Consider the following 23,962-nt stretch of genomic DNA (forward strand, 5'->3'; position numbering starts at 1 on the left):
ACAGGTCTGTCTTGATCACATAAAGTTTTACATTTCACTATGACTGGTTTCGGCTACTGCCATCTTCAGATCTGTTAGAAAAACAAAAACGGTGTGTAACCAACTAAGCTAATTTTCTGATGCTAAACCTATAAAAGTTCTGGTGCTACATAAGAAAGATAAAATGTTTACATGATAAACAGCCATGTATACCAGCCATACACACCATAAAATATTCTGATCTAGTATCAACATCAACTATACATGTAGGTACATAGTAAGTGCTGGTGGTGATCTGAATGCGTTTGGCATTTATGCAAGGAAACTGAGGCCAGCAGAGGGCACTATAGCTTGGCTACACAATTAACCAGTATCGCAACTGTAATGATTAAAATGTGGTATGCATAGTCGTTAATTAAAATTACTTCACATAGCAAAACGAGCATCTGATAATAAAACGTGTACTGACATACTCCACGTGGAATTGGATCCATACTTAAAATCCACATATAAAGTGCAAATATTAATAATGTGAAACTTCTAGCCTGGCAAGGTAAAACATTCAGTAATTAACAAAACAGTGACAATTAATTAAAAATATAAAAAAATCGATAGTTGATAATACATCCGTAGTGTGGTCTCAATGGCAGCACGTCGCGGTTTCTGTGTGATATCCTTGTTTTCCTGTGGTGAAACTTGCGGAGAAAGGCCCAGTCTCCTCGTCGCCAGCAGCCGGTGCATAGGACCACACGCCAGTCTGCTGGGGCGCTCGATGCTGCTCAAACCAGTAGGTGTCTGGATACATCAAAGTAAGCATTTAGGTTAAACTCATTTCGTTCATTCAGCAGTAATTCCGATTGCCATTTTCTGTGCACATAAATCTCCATTTCTTGGCAGAAAATCCTAAGAAATTTTGGTCTTATGTCAAAGCGGTAGGTGGATCAAAACAAAATGTCCACACACTATGTGACCAAAATGGTACTGAAACAGAGGATGACAGACTAAAGGCCGAAATACTAAATGTCTTTTTCCAAAGTTGTTTCACAGAGGAAGATTGCACTGTAGTTCCTTCTCTAGATTGTCGCACAGATGACAAAATGGTAGATATCGAAATAGACGACAGAGGGATAGAGAAACATTTAAAATCGCTCAAAAGAGGAAAGGCCTCCGGACCTGATGGGATACCAGCTCAATTTTACACAGAGTACGCGAATGAACTTGCCCTCCTTCTTGCAGCGGTGTACCGTAAGTCTCTAGAAGAGCGTAGCGTTTCCCTGATAGACTGAAATATGCTATTGTTATACCTTTGCATAAAAAGGGGGATAGATCTGATGTCAACAATTACCGTCCAATCTCCCTTCTAACAGCTTTATCCAAAGTTTTTGAGAAAGTAATGTATTCAAGAGTAGCTTCACATATCTGTAACAATGAAGTACTAACAAAATGTCAGTTTGGTTTCCAGAAAGGTTTATCAACAGAAAATGCCATATATGCTTTCACCAATCAAATTTTGAATGATCTGAATAACCGAACACCACCCATTGGGATTTTTTGTGACCTCTCAAAGGCTTTTGATTGTGTAAATCATGAAATTCTGCTAGACAAGCTCAAGTATTGTGGCATGAGTGGGACAGTGCACAAATGGTTTAATTCGTACCTAACTGGAAGAGTGCAGAAAGTTGAAATAAGTAGTCCTCATAATATGCAAAGATCAGCACATTCCTCAAACTGGGGAACTATCAAGAATGGGGTTCCACAAGGGTCAGTCTTGGGTCCTTTGTTGTTCTTAATATATATTAATGACTTGCCATTCTATATTCATGAAGAGGCAAAGTTAGTTCTCTTTGCTGATGATACAAGCATAGTAATCACACCTGACAAACAAGAATTAACTGATGAAATTGTCAATACTGTCTTTCAGAAAATTACTAAGTGGTTCCTTGTAAACGGACTCTCACTGAATTTTGATAAGACACAGTACATACAGTTCCGTACAGTGAATTGTATGACGCCATTAATAAATATAGACCTTAATCAGAAGCATATAGCTAAGGTAGAATATTCCAAATTTTTAGGTGTGTCCATTGATGAGAGATTAAATTGGAAGAAACACATTGATGATCTGCTGAAACGTTTGAGTTCAGCTACTTATGCAATAAGGGTCATTGCAAATTTTGGTGATAAACATCTTAGTAAATTAGCTTACTACGCCTATTTTCACTCGTTGCTTTCATATGGCATCATATTTTGGGGTAATTCATCACTGAGGAATAAAGTATTTATTGCACAAAAGCGTGTAATCAGAATAATAGCTGGAGTCCACCCAAGATCATCCTGCAGACATTTATTTAAGGATCTAGGGATATTCACAGTAGCTTCTCAGTATATATACTCTCTTATGAAATTTGTTATTAACAACCAAACCCAATTCAAAAGTAATAGCAGTGTGCATAACTACAATACTAGGAGAAAGGATGATCTTCACTATTCAAGATTAAATCTAACTTTGGCACAGAAAGGGGTGAATTATACTGGCACTAAAGTCTTTGGTCACTTACCAAATAATATCAAAAGTCTGACAGATAACCAACAAGTATTTAAGAAGAAATTAAAAGAGTTTCTGAATGACAACTCCTTCTACTCCATAGAGGAATTTTTAGATATAAATTAAAAAAAATATATATTTAAAAAAAACAAAAAAATATAAAAAAAATAAAATAAAAAACACAAAAAAATGAAAGAGTTGTTATATTAACTTAAGTATGTTGTTAAATTAACTTAATTATGTCATGTATTGGAAAAGTTGACTCGTTCCACATCATTACGAAATATCGTATTCACGATCCATGGAACTAGTATTAATCTAATCTAATCTAAAGGATTGGAAAAGGGCACAGGTCATCCCCGTTTTCAAGAAGGGACGTCGAACAGATGTGCAGAACTATAGACCTATATCTCTAACGTCGATCAGTTGTAGAATTTTGGAACACGTATTGTGTTCGAGTATAATGACTTTTCTGGAGACTAGGAATCTACTCTGTAGGAATCAGCATGGGTTTCGAAAAAGACGGTCATGTGAAACCCAGCTCGCGCTATTCGTCCACGAGACTCAGAGGGCCATAGACACGGGTTCACAGGTAGATGCCGTGTTTCTTGACTTCCGCAAGGCGTTCGATACAGTTCCCCACAGTCGTTTAATGAACAAAGTAAGAGCATATGGACTGTCATACCAATTGTGTGATTGGATTGAGGAGTTCCTAGATAACAGGACGCAGCATGTCATTCTCAATGGAGAGAAGTCCTCCGAAGTAAGGGTGATTTCAGGTGTGCCGCAGGGGAGTGTCATAGGAACGTTGCTATTCACAATATACATAAATGACCTGGTGGATGACATCGGAAGTTCACTGAGGCTTTTTGCAGATGATGCTGTGGTCTATCGAGAGGTTGTAACAGTGGAAAATTGTACTGAAATGCAGGAGGATCTGCAGCGAATTGACGCATGGTGCAGGGAATGGCAATTGAATCTCAATGTAGACAAGTGTAATGTGCTACGAATACACAGAAAGATAGATCCTTTATCATTTAGCTACAAAATAGCGGGTCAGCAACTGGAAGCAGTTAATACCATAAATTATCTGGGAGTACGCATTAGGAGTGATTTAAATGGAATGATCATATAATGTTGATCATCGGTAAAGCAGATGCCAGACTGAGATTCATTGGAAGAATCCTAAGGAAATGCAATCCGAAAATAAAGGAAGTAGGTTACAGTACGCTTGTTCGCCTACTGCTTGAATACTGCTCAGCAGTGTGGGATCCGTACCAGATAGGGTTGATAGAAGATATAGAGAAGATCCAACGGAGAGCAGCGCGCTTCGTTACAGGATAATTTAGTAATCGCGAAAGCGTTACAGAGATGATAGATAAACTCCAGTGTAAGACTCTGCAGGAGAGACGCTCAGTAGCTCGGTACGGGCTTTTGTCAAAGTTTCGAGAATGTTCCTTCACCAAAGAGTCAAGCAGTATATTGCTCCCTCCTACGTATATCTCGCGAAGAGACCATGAGGATAAAATCAGAGAGATTAGAGCCCACACAGAGACATACCGACAATCCTTCTTTCCACGAACAATACGAGACTGGAATAGAAGGGAGAACCGATAGAGGTACTCAAGGTACCCTCCGCCACACACTGTCAGGTGGCTTGCGGAGTATGGATGTAGATGTAGGTTCAGTAATTGTCCCTTTGGCGCCCTATGTAAACACTTTCATATTATTCTCTGTTTCTTACCAAATGGTTTTCTCTGTCTAAATGTGTACCGAAAGCACTCTTATTTTAGTTATATGTATGCTCTCTAAAATGAGTCTTGAAATTCCTTGCTGTCTGACCGATATAAAACCTCTAACAGTTGATCTTATAGTCAACAGATTCCAAATATTTGTTGCTGTTGTTGCCAACTTTGTGGCGTAGTTTATCAGAAGGACAGGCTCACAATAGGTAACAGTTCATCTGGTAAATTAGCTGAGATATTTGTAAATGAGATAGAAAATAAGTTTTGGAACAAAATCTTAACATATGCAAAAAAAAAAAGTCTATTACAGACGTTATGTAGACGACATATTACTGTACAAAGGTGACGAAAGTGAAATACATGAGGTAGCAGAAAGAATGAGTGGGATGCACCAAAAAAATTAATTTCACAGTGGAACTGGAAGAAGGAAGTATAAGTTTCTTAGAGCTTAGATAAACTAAAAGGGATGGAAGGTATAAGATTAGCATATTCAGGAAGATGATGGCCACTGACACAATTATAAATGTGAAATCTTGTCACCCTGAGAAGTATAAATAGGCATATTTCAGAGTGATGATCAACAGGATGCTAAAACTGCAAGTCACACCTAATGATGAGGTGGAAGAATTAAGTGTGATTAGACAAGTAGCCAAGGCAAATGGATATAAGGATCGTGATGTAATGAAACTTTACTATAAACTAAAATCAAAAGTATGTGACAAGAAGGAGACAATAGGACAAGAAGTTTGTTGCTATGTCGTACAGTGGTGCATTTTCCGACAAAATTGTGCAAGATTTCAGAAAAATGAAAATAAAAATTGGATTTGAAATGAAAAGTACAGTTGGTTGTAGGCTACGCCACAAAATTGGCAACAACAGCAACAAATATTTGGAATCTGGTGTCCATAAGATCAACTGTGAAAGGTTTTATATTGGTCAGACAGGAAGGAATTTCAAGACTCGTTTTAGAGAGCATACATATAACCAAAATAAGAGCACTTTTGCTACACATTTAGACCGAGGAAAAACGTTCGGTAGGAAACACTGAGACTAATATGAAAGTGCTGCATAGTGCACCAATGGGACAATTACTGAACGTACTCGAAGAAATGGAGATTTGTGTGCCCAGAAAATGGCAACTGGAATTACTGCTGAATGGACAAAATGAGTTTAACCTAAATGCTTATGATGAATTGAGAAACCTATTGATTTGAGCAGCATCGAGCGCCCCAGCGGATTGGCGTGCGGTCGTGTTAGCCGGTGACGAGAAGACTGGGCCTTCCTCCGCAAGTTCCACCGCAGGAAAACAAGAACGTCACACAGAGAAGCTGTGACGTGCTGCCATTCAGACCACACTCCAGATGAATTATCAACTACAGGGTGTATACGACCCGGGACAACCGGGAATTCCGGGAAAAACCCGGGAATTTTTTCATCCGGGAGAAAACCGGGAAAAACCCGGGAATTTTTCGGAATTCCGGGAATTTTTCATTGTTTTAGCTTTCAGTTACATTTTTGTAGCTTTGACTGCAGAATTGATTCTCTAGCAAAGAATGTTATTGTATCCTGCTACTGGAGAATGATACTGCAGCAATAAAATATAAACGAGAGGGGAAAAAAATAAAACTGTAGTGGCAAAGGAAATGTGCATTTTACGACAACAAAACACCGTGCACGCACAAGCGTCTACAGATAGCAAAAATATGTTAAAGGCCGTAGGACGCAGACTGTAATTCTTCGTAACAATAAACTGCTTGCTATGAGCATGACGTCACAACTGTTCACATTAGGTTCGTTTGACCAGTTGCCAGCGGTCTGTTGCGCATGCGCATTTGACTCGCGTATAAGCAGTACCTTCTCTCGCTTCCCGCTTCTTGAAGTTTGGCTGTTAGCTGCATCGGTAGTAGCAGCAAGCAGCCAGATGCAAACGAGAAAAAATTTTCTCTCGCGCCCTAGCTGCCAGATTCGCGCTTGCACAGAGTTGTCAGAGTTGTAGTGGGGAGGGGGTTAGTCTCCACGTGACCCGTGTTTACGTTAAGTGATTTCGCTGCTTCTCTTCGTGTACAGCTCCCACGTCAGATGAAAACAAAACGGATTTCTGTGGCCGGGAGCTAACAAGTGAATTAAAATGCGTTCACATAATTACAGAGGGCAAAAATACATTATTAATTTCAGTTTCTGATTTTATTTTCTTTCCAAGTTAGTAGCAGTCAAGCATTAATCGCCTTGCAGAAGAATGAAGTTATTTTTGCAAGTTTGCTAAAGAAATTCCGCTGAGGCAATCATTTTATTTGAAACGAAGTGTTTCATTTAACAATTTTGGGTACTTCCAACTGTTCGGTGAATTTCAAGTGCACGTTATCATCTTCTGCCATGTATGGCATTATGCCATAATAAAGAACCAAACATGAGGTCGTAGAGTACTGGTACTCCAAGAAAATTTACATCCCAAAAATCACACTGAGAAGCTTAATATCAGATGGGACCTACTTCATTGTGAATCTGGAAAAAACCAATGTGCACTTCAAGCCGAATTATGCATTTTAGTATGATTCACGAAATTTTGATGCCTTTTGGAGTATCCTCTGATGCCCTGTTTCTTTTATGGTGTAGTGTAAGCTCTCTTAGTGCTTTATACACACGAACATGCGGGCTTCCTACACCACTGCAGTTGCACACGCACAATAATTCGTTTTTGGCGCTCTGTGGCAACTGGTAAATCGAACCTATAACTAACAGTATTGCGAACGGTGGTTAGAAAAGCGTTACTTTCAAAGTAAATTTCTTTTTACGCAAGATGAATTATGTTACGTGTGTGAAAGTGGGATGGATATCTAAATCACAGAGCATTCGAAACTGAACAGTTTGAGGACCAGCCACTTCAAGAATTTCGAGCCGAGGCATTTATGTCACAATTTTAAATTTACTGGCACATTTGTGTGATGTATCTTAAAGTATATCACACCAAAAAAAGACCAATATTACACGTGAAAGCTTAGCTTTTCTTGTAGATATACGGTACTGTGTACATTAATGTAAACCGTTAACTTTTCCTCTTGTGTGTTCGCGCTATGTAACCAGTAATCTTGCTAGTGGCTGGCTATAACACGTGCCCTATGCTCTGAATAGCTGCTGTCATCAGCTGGCGAGATCTCGTGGCTTGAGATATGACTCGCTTACAAAAGGACATCACGACCTCGGTTGCAACGCTCCGGAAACTAACAAGCTGTGTTTGGTGCAATTCGAATTTATACTTTCGTAATACGAAAATATGCAGCGTATATGTTGCTGTAGATCAAAGGTCTTTCCAAAACTTCTCTGCTCCGGCTTTTCTTTTTTTTTTCCGGGAAGTTCTACGCGATTATATAAAACGTTAACCATTCAAAGGATTGATAAGTTTTACAGTTCCGAGGGAACTTTTTCTGTGCTAAGTGACAGTAGGTCGCCGGGGAAAAAGCATATTTTTTAAACGGGATATCCGGGAATAAACCGGGAATTTTTTTTCCTTGTCCCTGTATACACCCTGAACTATCTATTTTTAAATATTTAATAGTCACTGCTTCATTAATTACCTTACAATTACGTTTACGGTAGTTGATCTGTCAGGCTGGTAGATTTTATTTTATAGGTATTTAATCTTATACTTTCTATACTGACTTTTATACAACTGTATGTTTTACCTTGCCAGGCTAGAAGTTTCACATTATTAATATTTGCACTTTATATGTGGATTTTATGTATGGATCCAATTCCACGTGGAGTATGTTAGTACATGTTTAATCAGACACTCGTTTTGCCATGTGAAGTAATTTTAATTAATGACTACTCATACCACATTTTAACCATTACAGTTGCGATACTGGTTAATTGTGTAGCCAAGCTATAGTGCCCTCTGCTGGCCTCAGTTTCCTTGCACAAATGCCAAACACATTCAGATCATCACCAGCACTATGTACCTACATGTATAATTGATGTTGATACTACATCAGAATATTTTATGGTATGTATGGCTGGTATACTTGGCTGTTAATCATGTACACATTTTATCTGTCGTATGTAGCACCAGGACTTTTATAGATTTAGCATCAGAAAAGTTAGCTTAGTTGGTTACACACGGTTTTTGTTCTTCTAACAGGTCTGAAGATGGTAGTAGCCGAAACCAGTCATAGTGAAATGTAAAAATTTATATTATTCTGACGGATCTGTAAAATAAAGAATGCTTTCAAAATAACAATTTTCAGCTGATGCTGGGATGAATGACAAAAATATTTCATGAAAGGCTAGATAACAATTTTGTAGTTTGCCTGGTATTAAGAAGAGGGAAGGGGACTAATATGACGAGAATGCTTAAAAATGTATGTCACGCCACTGTATTCTGTTGAATGTTATATGCTAAAATATTAAGTGTTTGTGTGGTTGACTAATTGTAACACCTTAATATGCACTTTGTGTATCATTGAATAAAGTTTGTTGAATTGCTGTAAAACTGGTGTTACAGGAAATATTCCAATAATGTGCACCATGCACCTTCTAATTAATATGGCTTTTGTCCCCACATTTATTGTTACTATAAGCAGTACAGTGACCAGTTCCAACTCTTGCATAAAATTGGTTTACACAGGCAAACACATTACGTTATTGCTTATCTGTAATAGCAAGGACAGGATATTCACAGTACAATCACAATTTAAGTCTGACATAGGACATACATTACACTAGTGGTTTCTGAGTATGGGGGTGATGGATTCCCTATGTCCTTTAATCAGTAACATAAATAAATGAGTGCTCATGTCGACACAGTATTTAACAGGAGTCCAAATTAGTCGCAAATTTGCTCGAAGAAAAATTTCATAAAAGTTAATACCAGTCACAAGTTGAATTTGATACAGTAACCCTTTAACTACTTCCGACATATATGTCCACGATGTAGTTGCACGCTCTCTTTGCTAGCGATGTGCATGTGCGGCAGCAGTCAACAGTGCCCTGAGCACGAAGGTCAGCTATATACATTTTCACGTTTCATCACTATGTGCTTAAAAAAGTTGAACTACAGTGCATCATGTGTTTCCTAGTTGCACTAATAACTTCATAATACTGCTCACTGATGGGCAGAAGACACTATTATTTGCCTTTCCCAAATTTTGGCATTACTGAAGTGCGTACAAATCACTTACAAAATGTGCAAGTGTGGTCTGTCGAATGCAGAAGCAGAAACGTTGCTTATGAACAGTGAGAGTGAGGATGAATTTAATTTTACTTCACTTTCTGATGAGGATTTTGGCCGTTCAGCAACTCAGGGTTGGAAAAAAAATCATCCTGTTTCACTTGCTCAGCTTTCACAAGCAATACTGATAACGGAGGACAGAATGATAGCACAGAGCTGTCCCCTCCAGTGAAAAGAAAAGTCTTTGGACAGTTTTAAGTGGCATAAAAAAGAAATGTGTGCTGTGATAAGTAAGTTTGACTCGTCAAATTCTGGTGTAAATCTTGCATTTGCAGCTAATTGTAGTGTCTTGGAAATTTTCGAGAAATTTTTTATGTCTGATTTAGTTTCACTAACAGGTATCATAAATATAGATTGCAGAAGAATACTGTTCCAAGGGAATAGCTATAAATGGCTAGAGACACGTGTGTGGATGAAACGTATTGTTTCATGGTAGTAACTGTGATTATGTCACCCATTAGCAAGTTGAACATTTTAGAACACTGGTTAAGAGATCCTCTTCTGATTATTCCAGGTTTTTGCAAAATAGTGTCTGAAGACAGGTGGTATTTGCTTCATATGCTTCATTTTTGTAACAATATTCCTTCTGAGGGGGACACTCTCTTAAAGATGACAGTAGTAGTGTATGTCAAAGAAAAGTTTAGATCTGCACACTGACCATTTCAAAACTTTTGTATTGATTAAAGACTTCCCTGTTCAAATGACACCTCTCTTTCCAACAGTACATTCCAGCAAAAAGAAATTGTTTTTAAATAAAAACATTTGTCCTGTGTGACTGTGAAACTGAATTTTTTAGTTTATGCCATTGCATTGACTGAAGTAAACTAGAAAGATTATTTAGGAAAATCAAGCAATACAGTGACAACGCTTATCTGGCAAGAGTTCACATAATCTTTGTTGACAATTGGTACAAAAGTCCAGATCTGTTTCAATATTTGCATGACAGAGAAACTAATGTGCGAGATAAAACGTGCCAAAACTAGAACGGAAATTGCAGAAACGAGAAACTGAAGTAGGTCGATAAGCACCCTGCTGGTAATGAAATGGTATAACGGAAGAGACTTGTATGTTGACCACATGTCATACAGGCGAAATGGCATAAACCGGAAAAAGGAAGAATCAAAGTAATCTTGAAGAACTCAAACAAAAATGCGTATTGGATTATAATCCATCAATCAATGGGAGCAGCACACAAGTGACGTGATACCAAGCGCAACTGAATGAGTCCAATTCTTCTTCTTCTTCTTCTTCTTCTTCTTCTTCTTCTTCTCTCTCTTCCCCCCCCCCCCCCCCCCCCCCCCCCCCCCCCCCCTCTAGACTTGCGTACTAAATTCCCGTTTCATTTACAAAGTTCTTACAGAGAGAAATTTGTCAACATCTGAGTTTCGTTTGATTCATATTCAAGCAATGTTAGAAAAATATCACCACAAAACAAAATCTGGAGGCTGCTGTTGTGACTACAAGGAAGACACTTTCCAAGCATTGTTGAATCATCTTGAAAAGGAAGCCCTCATGAAAAAATGCATTGTTTGCAGTAAGAGAAATAAGCAATGTGAATCATGGTATTGTTGCAAACAATGTGATAGACCAAATCTTGTTACATGCTTAGAATGTATTGTGCTAAAAAGAATTTATGAAATGTATTGTTACCTTTTAATTTTTTTTTGTACGTTTATTTGTATAAATAAAAAAAAACATAAGTGTGGGACAGCTAGTCACACTGTTTACACAGTTCTTCTCAGAATTTGTCAATGGAATTTGGAAGTTTCTATGTTGCTTGTAGATCCTACCAACATCTGATCTATAAGGCACTTCAGTAAACATGATACAGCTTTAGTCTTTGTAGATGGCCTGCAGTTTACATCTCTGTAAAAACCTGCTTTCACAGAACTGTTACTTCTGCATATCAATTTTGAAAACAGCAAGTAATCAATACAAAGTGTGAAACAGATCTTTTGATAGCACCAAGTGAAATTTCCCTCTTGCACAATTGCTTATCTTATCTTGATGCTCCATCAACAGCAATCATCTCAATGCTCTATCAACAGCAACAGTGGTGCCAGTGTGGCGTTACAGGCATGCCGTGCTGCATAGCAAAAATGCCCCACACAGGCAAAAATTGCTCAAGGTGCCGAGCCATGCAGCACAGCCAGTGTGCTGCTGCAAAGACCCAGCAGCAAAAGGAGTGAGAAGTCGTACAGATGCACAGAGTGTGCGAATACAAGTGCAAGATGTGTACTTGTTACTGGTAGCTTAAGTGAATTTCTTACATAGATGTTATCGTAGTGCTGCCTAGGCGTGAACTTCACTATGAAAACTTGCCACTTGATGTTGCCACTAAGACTTCCAAGCTCAGGCTGAAGATTTTGGAATGGCGTTGCCCTTATAAAGACTTACTTACAAACATTTCAGTGTTTCAAGAACTATGCAATGGTTTGGAAAACTTCTAGATCAGATTTTTCTAATTTAGATGAAGACATATGTTCAACAGTAATTAGGTTTACAAAATATGTGGTGGGTTAGTAAAATGCTAAACATTATTGGAGCATTTCGTATACCTGTGTTGGGAGTAATCCATTTATGAGTACAGTTCCCATATTGAAAATTGATAAATTGCGCAATTTTTTTAATTAATGAAGGCTTTCACTCAGTCCAGAAAATGTAAAGCATAAAAAGTATAGTGTAGAAGCTGGAATTTAACAACTGAAATGTCTAGATATGAAATAGAAACATTCTGGTGTGTTCAAACTTGAATACTAATTGTCTGTTAATGATTTTCAGGAAAATCGAAATATACTTCTGTAAATTATGTATGCTAGAGTTTCAAATCAGTAGTGTCAATATTTCTAAGACTACCTATGTCTCAGTCCAAATCAGTTTTACTTACAACAGTAATAATTTGTTGCTTCTAACATAGTTTCCAGCAAAACAAAATGCGCTATTGGAATCTGCATATTGAAAACTATAGTCTGAACAATACATCTAGAAGCAGCACATCCTGATCAATGTTTTGAATGATTAAGGAATATATTATATATGCACTACACAGACAATAGATGAAAATGGAGAAAAGGGGGAAAAACAGGAGTGTAATCTTAGCACGTGGGGTGGTTCGAGCTTGCTGTCTTGTCTGTGATGATGATTGTTATGAAGAGCTTGAGTGAGTTTTCTGATTTAGAGGCCAACAAAGGTTCATGGTGGGATGTGCTTACTGTGATAGGTCAAACTTCTAATTATTTCTTTTGTTAATATTGCACTCAGCTTATCTCTTTTATAGCTTGTTTTTACAGTAAAGTCCTGTAATAACAAATCCTCTGGTACAAATTAAATCACACAATTTCAGAGACTTCGGTGGTTTCGTATGGGTATGATTTTATGTATATAGAGTGAAGTGGTGAATGAAAATTTGAATTTGTACCAAGGCCAGGAGGCCAACCCGGGTCTCTTGCTTACGAGACTGGTGTGTGAGCCACCAAACCACCTTGGTACAGCAGTTCACACAACTGCATCGATTACTCTGGCACACCTATCTCCTCAATTGAAATTCTCGGTGCTGCCCCAGTCTACTTTAAATTCCCCCTTACACAGGAACAGAATTGCCGAGGTTCTCAGTGTTCTGGAATAGCACCTCAGCATCGAATGTCCAAATTTTCACAAAATCATGTCTGTATGAGACCCATAAAGTCTCTGAAATTGTCATTTCATTTGTATTTGTACCTGGGTTTCAGGTGGATCCCTCATTCACATTCGATGCTGAGGTGCTATTCCAGAACATGGAGAGCCTCAGCAATTATCTTTGTGTGTAAACAGGAATTTAAAGTAGACTGGGGTGACAATGAGAATTTGGATCAAGAAGGGAGGCCATGCCAGGGTTATTTGTGCAGTTATGTGAACTGCTGTGCCGATGTGGGTTAGTGGCTAATGCACCTGCCTAATGAGCAGGAGACCCAGGTTCAATTCCCAGCCTTGGTACAAAGTTTCACTCATTGCTTAAGTCAATATTCATAAAATCGTCTTGTAGGGAATTTCCACTTTCAATAAACATTATGGTAAGTGTAAGGTGTAGTTTTAAGACAGATTTCGAAATAAAAGTTTAAGCTATGACCTTCCCAGGAGTATTATTGGAAGGACCATAATGAAATTGGTTATGAAGTGCAAGAATTTATGAAATGAGAACATGATAAATGGAAAGAATCAGAGGTTGAGAGTTCGTGGGAGCTTTAAGTAATGTTGGGCTCATAGGGTAAAAGGAATGCAATAGAAGGCAAATGGGTAGCTTTGCAAGATGAAATGGTGAATGCAGCCGGTGATAAAACAGGTAAAAATAACACGTCAAGGAAAAATTCTCAGGTAATACAGGAGATAATGAATATAATATGTATACTGCCACAGCAGAACCTTAAGCGTTAACACTTTAGAGACTGGCCACTTAGAAGAATATAAGACCTTGAAAATAGGACATTTATGACATTATCAAAAGCATTACTGGCACATATGTAATTGATGTAGCTTTGAGTAATATATACTTAAAAAAACAAACAAAAAAAGACTGAGCTTGAAGATTTATTTTTTCAGATTTACTTCATTTCTTTGGTAGATTCCATATTTCAAAATAATGGCAGAACACATAATTATCATCGTGAGTTCGGTTATTGAGCGTCTTCTTCCTCTTGACCTTCCAAAATTTCTTGCTCACTCAAAATCGTGATGTATTTATAAGAAAATTAAAGCAAACTGAAAAACCTAATGACTACACAGGTGAAACTTAGTCAGTGCAATCATTTTGGCTCATCCATTCACTGCAGCAGCTGCTATGTTTGCTAACGTTTCTCAAAATAATTCTAGAAATTTACCACAGAAGACAGCACCAGTCAAATGACACACAGCATCATGTGCATACATTGCTCTCTGAGGAAATGAGTCCAGTTTTCAAGCAACAGGCGGCTCGAGCATTGAGAAAATCGCAGCCCAACCGCTACTTGGCCAGTGTCGGTTGGTCACAGCCAGTGTGCTCCCCGCCGCCATTGGATAAGCAGCTGCCAGCAGCAAGTCATATATTCTTAGCTGACTTATTTGTTACATGGTTTAATTCTTAATTTCTTTACGTGTTTTTGGGTACTTGCATTGTTTAGTTCATACATTTCGGGCGTATTATATTATTTGAGAGTTGTAGCATCGCGTTTTAGTACCTGAGTAGTGTAAAATGGCGTAATCTCCTTCCGCCGCCGAGCAGTGTCAGCAGTGCGCAAGTAGCAGCATTACTGCGTTTGCTAGGCAATCTTGTATTTTAATAACCGTTTAAATTTTGTGTCGAATTGTTTGTGCTCCCTGTAGATTAGTTCAGACGTTTTTTGTACAACAGTTTTTAGAATGGATAGGGACTGCAACTGCTGTGTTCGGATGCGGGCTGAGTTGGCATCCCTTCTCTCCCAGCTTCAGGCAGTGTTGGCTTCGGTCACACAGCTTGAGGCTGTTGCCAATGGGCATCACTGTGGGGGTCTGGATGGGGATTTGTCAGGACGGCCAGCTCGTCCCACGCATCCCTCGATCGGACTACAGCTGTGGCTGCCTGGGATACTGCCCACGTTGAGGCTGACCCCTCACACGTGGTAGAGTGGGAGGTCGTCTTGAGCTGTGGCAGGGGGCGACAGACATTCCGGAGGGCTGAACGGAAGGCCTCTTCAGTTTGTCTGACAAACCAGTTTCAGGCTCTGTCTCCGGCTGATACTGATCTTCGGCTGGACATGGCTGCTTGTCCTGTTTCGGAGGTTGCCCCTCAGTCTGCAAGATCCGGGTGGTCGCAGAGGATGGGCTTACTGGTAGTTGGGAGCTCCAGCGTCAGGCGCGTAATGGGGCCCCTTAGGGATACGGCAGCAAGAGAGGGGAAGAAAACCAATGTGCACTCCGTGTGCATACCGGGAGGAGTCATTCCAGATGTGGAAAGGGTCCTTGCGGATGCCATGAAGGGTACAGGGGGCACCCATCTGCAGGTGGTCGCTCATGTCGGCACCAATGATGTGTGTCGCTATGGATCGGAGGAAATCCTCTCTGGTTTCCGGCAGCTATCTGATTTGGTGAAGACTGCCAGTCTCGCTAGCGGGATGAAAGCAGAGCTCACCATCTGCAGCATCGTCGACAGGACTGACTGCGGACCTTTGGTACAGAGCCGAGTGGAGGGTCTGAATCAGAGGCTGAGACGGTTCTGTGACTTTGTGGGCAGCAGATTCCTCGACTTGCGCCATAGGGTGGTGGGGTTTCGGGTTCCACTGGATAGGTCAGGAGTCCACTACACGCAGCAGGCAGCTACACGGGTAGCAGGGGTTGTGTGGCGTGGATTGGGCGTTTTTTTAGGTTAGATGGCCTCGGGCAAGTACAGAAAGGGCAACAGCCTCAAAAGGTGCGGGGCAAAGTCAGGACATGCGGGGAACAAGCAGCAATCGGTATTGTAATTGTAAACTGTCGAAGCTGCATTGGTAAAGCACCGGAACTTCAAGCGCTGATAGAAAGCACCGAAGCTGAAATTGTTATGGGTACGGAAAGCTGGCTGAAGCCAGAGATAAATTCTGCCGAAATTTTTACAAAGGCACAGACGGTGTTTAGAAAGGATAGATTGCATGCAACTGGTGGTGGCGTGTTTGTCGCTGTTAGTAGTAGTTTATCCTGTAGTGAAGTAGAAGTGGATAGTTCCTGTGAATTATTATGGGTGGAGGTTACACTCAACTACCGAGCTAGGTTAATAATTGGCTCATTTTACCGACCTCCCGACTCAGCAGCATTAGTGGCTGAACAACTGAGAGAAAATCTGGAATACATTTCACATAAATTTTCTCAGCATGTTAGTCTTAGGTCGAGATTTCAATTTACCAGATATAGACTGGGACACTCAGACGTTTAGGACGGGTGGTAGGGACAGAGCAGCGAGTGACATTATACTGAGTGCACTATCCGAAAATTACCTCGAGCAATTAAACAGAGAACCGACTCGTGGAAATGACATCTTGGACCTACTGATAACAAACAGACCCGAACTTTTTGACTCTGTAAGCGCAGAACAGGGAATCAGTGATCATAAGGCCGTTGCAGCATCCCTGAATTTGGAAGTAAATAGGAATATAAAAAAAGGGAGGAAGGTTTATATGTTTAGCAAGAGTAATAGAAGGCAGATTTCAGGCTACTTAACAGATCAAAACGAAAATTTCTGTTCAGACACTGACAATGTTGAGTGTTTATGGAAAAAGTTGAGCCGGCCGCGGTGGTCTAGCGGTTCTGGCGCTGTAGTCCGGAACCGCGGGACTGCCACGGTCGCAGGTTCGAATCCTGCCTCGGGCATGGGTGTGTGTGATGTCCTTAGGTTAGTTAGGTTTAAGTAGTTCTAAGTTCTAGGGGACTTATGACCTAAGATGTTGAGTCCCATAGTGCTCAGAGCCATTTTTTTGAAAAAGTTGAAGACAATCGTAAAATGCGTTTTAGGCAGGTACGTGCCGAGTAAAACTGTGAGGGATGGGAAAAACCCACCGTGGTTCAACAACAAAGTTAGGAAACTACTGCGAAAGCAAAGAGAGCTTCACTGCAAGTTTAAACGCAACCAAAACATCTCAGACAAACAGAAGGTAACTAATGTCAAAGTTGGCGCAAGGAGGGCTATGCGTGAAGCGTTCAGTGAATTCGAAAGTAAAATTCTATCTACCGACTTGACAGAAAATCCTAGGAAATTCTGGTCCTACGTTAAATCAGTAAGTGGATTGAAACAGCATATCCAGACACTCTGGGATGATAATGGCATTGAAACAGAGGATGACACGCGTAAAGCTGAAATACTAAACACCTTTTTCCAAAACTGTTTCACAGAGGAAGACCGCACTGCAGTTCCTTCTCTAGATCCTCGCACAAACGAAAAAATGGCTGACATCGAAATAAGTGTCAAAGGAAAAGAAAAGCAACTGGAATCACTCAACAGAGGAAAGTCCACTGGACCTGACAGGGTACCAATTCGATTCTACACAGAGTAAGCGAAAGAACTTGCCCCCTTCTAACAGCCGTGTACCGCAAGTCTATAGAGGAATGGAAGGTTTCAAATGATTGGAAAAGAGCACAGGTAGTCCCAGTCTTCAAGAAGGGTCGTCGAGCAGATGCGCAAAACTATAGACTTATATCTCTCACGTCAATCTGTTGTAGAATTTTAGAACATGTTTTTTGCTCGCGTGTCATGTCGTTTCTGGAAACCCAGAATCTACTCTGTAGGAATCAACATGGATTCCGAAAACAGCGATCGTGTGAGACCCAACTCGCTATATTTGTTCATGAGACCCAGAAAACATTAGATACAGGCTCCCAGGTAGATGCCATTTTCCTTGACTTCCGGAAGGCGTTAGATACAGTTCCGCACTGTCGCCTGATAAACAAAGTAAGAGCCTACGGAATATCAGACCAGCTGTGTGGCTGGATTGAAGAGTTTTTAGCAAACAGAACACAGCATGTTCTATCAATGGAGAGACGTCTACAGACGTTAAAGTAACCTCTGGCGTGCCACAGGGGAGTGTTATGGGACCATTGCTTTTCACAATATATATAAATGACCTAGTAGATAGTGTCGGAAGTTCCATGCGGCTTTTCGCGGATGATGCTGTAGTATACAGAGAAGTTGCAGCATTAGAAAGTTGCAGCGAAATGCAGGAAGATCTGCAGCGGATAGGCACTTGGTGCAGGGAGTGGCAACTGACCCTTAACATAGACAAATGTAATGTTTTGCGAATACATAGAAAGAAGGATCCTTTATTGTATGATTATATGATAGCGGAACAAACACTGGTAGCAGTTACTTCTGTAAAATATCTGGGAGTATGCGTGCGGAATGATTTGAAGTGGAATGATCATATAAAATTAATTGTTGGTAAGGTGGGTACCAGGTTGAGATTCGTTGGGAGAGTCATTAGAAAATGTAGTCCATCAACAAAGGAGGTGGCTTACAAAACACTCGTTCGACCTATACTTGAGTATCGCTCATCAGTGTGGGATCCGTACCAGATCGGGTTGACGGAGGAGATAGAGAAGATCCAAAGAAGAGTGGCACGTTTCGTCACAGGGTTATTTGGTAAGCGTGATAGCGTTACGGAGATGTTTAGCAAACTCGAGTGGCACACTCTGCAAGAGAGGTGCTCTGCATCACGGTGTAGCTCGCTGTCCAGGTTTCGAGAGGGTGTGTTTCTGGATGAGGTATCGAATATATTGCTTCCCCCTACTTATACCTCCTGAGGAGATCACGAATGTAAAATTAGAGAGATTCGAGCGCGCACGGAGACTTTCCGGCAGTCATTCTTCCCGCAAACCATACGCAACTGGAACAGGAAAGGGAGTGACAGTGGCACGTAAAGTGCCTTCCGCCACACACCGCTGGGTGGCTTGCGGAGTATAAATGTAGATTTAGGTGTACTTGGGTGCGGTCATTTTAAAACACAATTTGTGGCCCAATCTATCCTTGGGGCTGGTCTCCAAAGTGTTAACCTGATGCCATGGTCTGGCAATACATCACACATCTCCTGAGAGAAAGGTAGTACATAAAAATGTCGCATAAAGATTAAATTTTTATTTTATACACTTATACATTCTCAGAACACTCCAGAACGGTACTCAAGATCTCATTTGTTCTCAGGACTTGTATTTTAACTTCTTTTCTTTTGTCTTGTTTCCTTTGCTAGGTCCTGAATAGACATTTCAGCTCTAGACACGAAACAGCAGTCAATTTCTGCAAGAATGGGTAGACTGAATACTCTGGCCCTGAAGCTCAAATGTTTGTAACACTTTCACTGACCCTACTACCATTAAAACATCATTGTATGTTGCAAGTTTTACAACTGTAGATGATGAAAATACTGTCTTGTGGGCAACATTTTCAGACAAGCATATTCAGACTCATTTGTATTTTGCCATTAACACACTTCCCTAGGAGTCAAAGCAGGAATAGCACAATGGGGTGTAGGGCTTTACATCAGGAAAGAAATGGAACCCAGCGTAGTTGCAATAAGGTATGTAAACGAAAAACTGATGTGGATAAATTTGACAGTGTCTAGCAAGAAAATTAGGATTGTGCAGTATATTCGCATTGTGAAGGGACAGATCAAGATAATATGGATAGTTTTTATGAGGCACTCAGTGATGTAGTTGTCAGAGTAAAGGACAAGGACAGTGTTCTGCTCATGGGTGATTTTAATGCCAGGATTGGAAATTGAACAGAAGGGTATGAAAAAGTTATGGGTAAATTTGGAGAGGATATGGAGGCCAACAGGAACGGGAAACAGCTCTTGGACTTCTGTGCCAGTATGGGCTTAGTAATCACAAACTCCTTTTTTAAACATAAGAACATTCACCGGTATACTTGGGAAGGCAGGGGAACAAGATCTGTCATTGACTATATAATAACAGATCAGGAATTCAGGAAGGCTGTTAGGGACACACGTGTATTCAGAGGATTCTTTGATGACACTGATCATTATTTAATCTGCAGTGAAATTGGGATTGTGAGGACGAAAGTGCAGGAGGTCAGGTCCATATGTAGGAGGATAAGAGTGGAGAAACTTCAGGATAAGGAAATCAGGCACAAGTACATAACAGCGATCTCAGAAAGGTACCAGTTAGTTGAATGTAATCAACTACAGTCATTGGAAAAGGAATGAACAAGGTACAGGGACACAGTACTAGAAGTGGCTAAAGAATGTCTTGGAACAGTAGTGTGTAAAAGTAGGATGAAGCAAACAGCTTGGTGGAATGACACAGTCAAGGCAGCCTGTAAGAGGAAAAAGAAGGCGTATCAAAAATGGCTACATACTAGAACTCCGGTAGACAGAGAAAGTTATGTTGAAGAAAGAAACAAAGCCAAACAGATATTTGCAGCATCCAAGAAGAAATCTTGGGAAGACTTTGGAAACAGGTTGGAGACTATGGGTCAAGCTGCTGGAAAACCATTCTGGAGTGTAATTAGCAGTCTTCGAAAGGGAGGTAAGAAGGAAATGACAAGTATTTTGGACAGGTCAGGAAAACTGCTGGTGAATCCTGTGGATGCCTTGGGCAGATGGAGGGAATATTTTGAAGAGTTGCTCAATGTAGGTGAAAATACGATCAGTAATGTTTCAGATTTCGAGGTAGAATGGGATAGGAATGATGATGGAAATAGGATCACATTTGAGGAAGTGGAGAAAATGGTCAATAGATTGCAGTGCAATAAAGCAGCTGGGGTGGATGAAATTAAGTCGGAACTCATCAAGTACAGTGGAATGTCAGGTCTTAAATGGCTACACAGGATAATTGAAATGGCCTGGGAGTCCAGACAGGTTCCATCAGACTGGACAAAAGCAGTAATCACACCAATCTTTAAACATGGAAACAGAAAAGATTGTAACAACTACAGAGATATCTCTTTAATCAGCGTTGTGGGTAAAATCTTCTCAGGTATTGTTGAAAGGAAAGTGCGAGTATTAGTTGAGGACCAATTGGATGAAAATCAGTGTGGGTTTATGCCTCTTAGAGGTTGTCAGGACCAGATCTTTAGCTTACGGCAAATAATGGAGAAGTGTTATGAGTAGAACAGGGAATTGTATCTATGCTTTATAGATCTAGAAAAGGCATATGATCGGGTTCCTAGGAGGAAGTTATTGTCTGTTCTACGAGATTATGGAATAGGAGGCAAACTTTTGCAAGCAATTAAAGGTCTTTACATGGATAGTCAGGCAGCAGTTAGAGTTGACAGTAAATTGGGTTCATGGTTCAAAGTAGTTTCAGGGGTAAGACAAGGCTGCAACCTGTCTCTACTGTTGTTCATATTATTTTAGGATCATATGTTGAAAACAATAGACTGGTTGGGTGAAATTAAGATATGTGATCACAAAATAAGCAGTCTTGCATATGCGGATGACTTACAAGGGAACCTCCCCATCGCACCCCCCTCAGATTTAGTTATGAGTTGGCACAGTGGATAGGCCTTGAAAAACTGAACACAGATCTATCGAGAAAACAGGAAGAAGTTATGTGGAACTATGAAAAAATAAGCAAAATAAACAAACTGAGTAGTCCATGTGGAAGATAGGCAACATCAAGGAGAGTGCGAGATCAGGAAAGCCGTGGTCCCGTGGTTTGCGTGCGCAGCTGTGGAACGAAAGGTCCTCGGTTCAAGTGTGCCCTTGAGTGAAGAATTTAATTTTTTATTTTCAGACAATTATTATCTGTCACCAGTGTCGTATAGAATATAGCAGACGTGTTTTCCTGTGGAGGAATCGATTGACCTATAACCTTGCGATCAAATGTTTTCGGTTCCCATTGGAGAGGCACGTCCTTTCGTCTACTAATCGCACCGTTTTGCGGTGCGGTCGCAAAACACAGACACTAAACTTACTACAGTGAACAGAGACGTCAATTAACGAACGGACAGATCATAACTTTGCGAAAATAAAGAAATTAAAATTATCACTCGAGGGAAGACTTGAACCAAGGACCTCTCGTTCCGCAGGTGCTCACGCTGACCACGGGACCGCGGAGCTTCTAGGCTCACGTTCTCATTGATGTTGCTTATATTGCACATGGATACTCAGCTTGTATATTTTGCTTATTTTTTTCATAGTTCCACACAACGTCTTCCTATTTTCTCGATAGATATGTGTTCAGTTTTTCAAGGCCTATCCACTGTGCCAACTTATAACTAAATCTGAGGGGGGTGCGATGGGGAGGTTCCCTTGTTAGTTGTGATGGCAGATTCGATTGAAAGTTTGCAAAGTAATATTTCAGAGCTAGATCAGAAATGTAAGGACTATGGTATGAAGATTAGCATCTCCAAAACGAAAGTAATGTCAGTGGGAAAGAAATATAAATAGGAGGAACAAAGTTAGAACAGGTGGACAGTTTCAAGTACTTAGGGTGCATATTCTCACAGGATGGCAACATAGTGAAAGAACTGGAAGCGAGGTGTAGCAAAGCTAATGCAGTGAGCGCTCAGCTACGATCTACTCTCTTCTGCAAGAAGGAAGTCAGTACCAAGACTAAGTTATCTGTGCACCGTTCAATCTTTCGACCAACTTTGTTGTATGAGAGCGAAAGCTGGGTGGATTCAGGTTACCTTATCAACAAGGTTGAGGTTACGGATATGAAAGTAGCTGGGATGATTACAGGTACTAGTAGATGGGAACAATGGCAGGAGGGTGTCTACAATGAGGAAATCAAAGAAAAACTGGGAATGAACTCTATAGATGTAGCAGTCAGGGCGAACAGGCTTTGATGGTGTTGTCATGTTACACGCATGGGAGAAGCAAGGTTACGCAAGAGACTCATGGATTCAGCAGTAGAGGGTAGGAGGAGTCGGGGCAGACAGAGGAGAAGGTACCTGGATTCGGTTAAGAATGATTTTGAAGTAATAGGTTTAACATCAGAAGAGGCACCAATGTTAGCACTGAATAGGGGATCATGGAGGAATTTTATAAGGGGGTTATGCTCCAGACTGAACGCTGAAAGGCATAATCAGTCTTAAATGATTATGATGATGATGATGATGATGATGATGATGATGACACTTCCTTAGTGGGTTAATATCTACAGGAACCCAAACTTGGGCTTGACAGATTTCATTATACATTCAAGAATGCCTTTCTTGTTGGTGTAGAAATTGTTATTCCACAGACAGTTGTGAAACGAGGCATGGACAGAGAACATTGAACAATGTAGATTTCTCTCTCTCTCTCTCTCTCTCTCTCTCTCTCTCTCTCTCTCTCTCTCTCTCCACCCGTCTCTCCCCCCCCCCCTCTCTCTCTCCATCACTTCGCATATTATTATGAAAATGAAACTTTGGGAAAATAGTTGTCAAGAAATTTACTACTGAAGGCAAAGAAAAATCTGCAGCTCACTCTACAAATGCCAGTAAGACAATTAATGGCGAGAGAAGTGCAGCAATTTTCTGGTCATTCATTAATCTGCCACCAAGTGACTGAAAACACAGTTGCACGACTTTACGCTGTCAAGGATAGGCAACAGCAAGGTTACATATTTACCAATCCAGTCTGTTTCCAATAAACACTACATAGGTTACAGACATACAAATTACACACAGTGGGACATATTTTATGTAATAGCTCACTTAAAAATTGCAAGATAGTACATGCTTTATATCTGAAGATAACTTCGCAATACAAACATGAGGTCAGTGATGTTATTCTGTCTGCTCTTGTAAGAGAACAGCACAGGAAATGCTAGGGAGGTATCTTCTGGCCATTAACTAAAAAGAGAGTATTGTTCATGGCGGGAAATTCCCTTTCCAGGAGGAACATTACAGCTGCACTATGGGGTAACTAAGAATCAGTTTCTCCCCGACAAGTGTAGAACAGTGTGAACTTGCCAGGATAGCCGAGAGCGCTAACACGCTGCTTCCTGGACTCACGTAGGTGCGCCGGCCCCGGATCGAATCCGCCTGGCGGATTGACGACGACGGCCGGTGTG

At 40.5% G+C, this 23,962-nt stretch overlaps 1 long non-coding RNA gene across 1 annotated transcript; it reads left to right on the top strand.

Moving 5' to 3' along the window:
* Positions 1–6,271: 6,271 nt before the first annotated feature.
* On the top strand, positions 6,272–8,744 carry LOC126183867 (uncharacterized). Its single transcript, XR_007536821.1, has 3 exons — positions 6,272–7,897; positions 8,121–8,269; positions 8,405–8,744. It is a non-coding gene; the product is annotated as an uncharacterized LOC126183867 (long non-coding RNA).
* Positions 8,745–23,962: the final 15,218 nt, after the last annotated feature.

The sequence above is a fragment of the Schistocerca cancellata genome, chromosome 4, assembly GCF_023864275.1.
Source record: "Schistocerca cancellata isolate TAMUIC-IGC-003103 chromosome 4, iqSchCanc2.1, whole genome shotgun sequence".
In the NCBI taxonomy this organism is placed as follows: domain Eukaryota; kingdom Metazoa; phylum Arthropoda; class Insecta; order Orthoptera; family Acrididae; genus Schistocerca; species Schistocerca cancellata.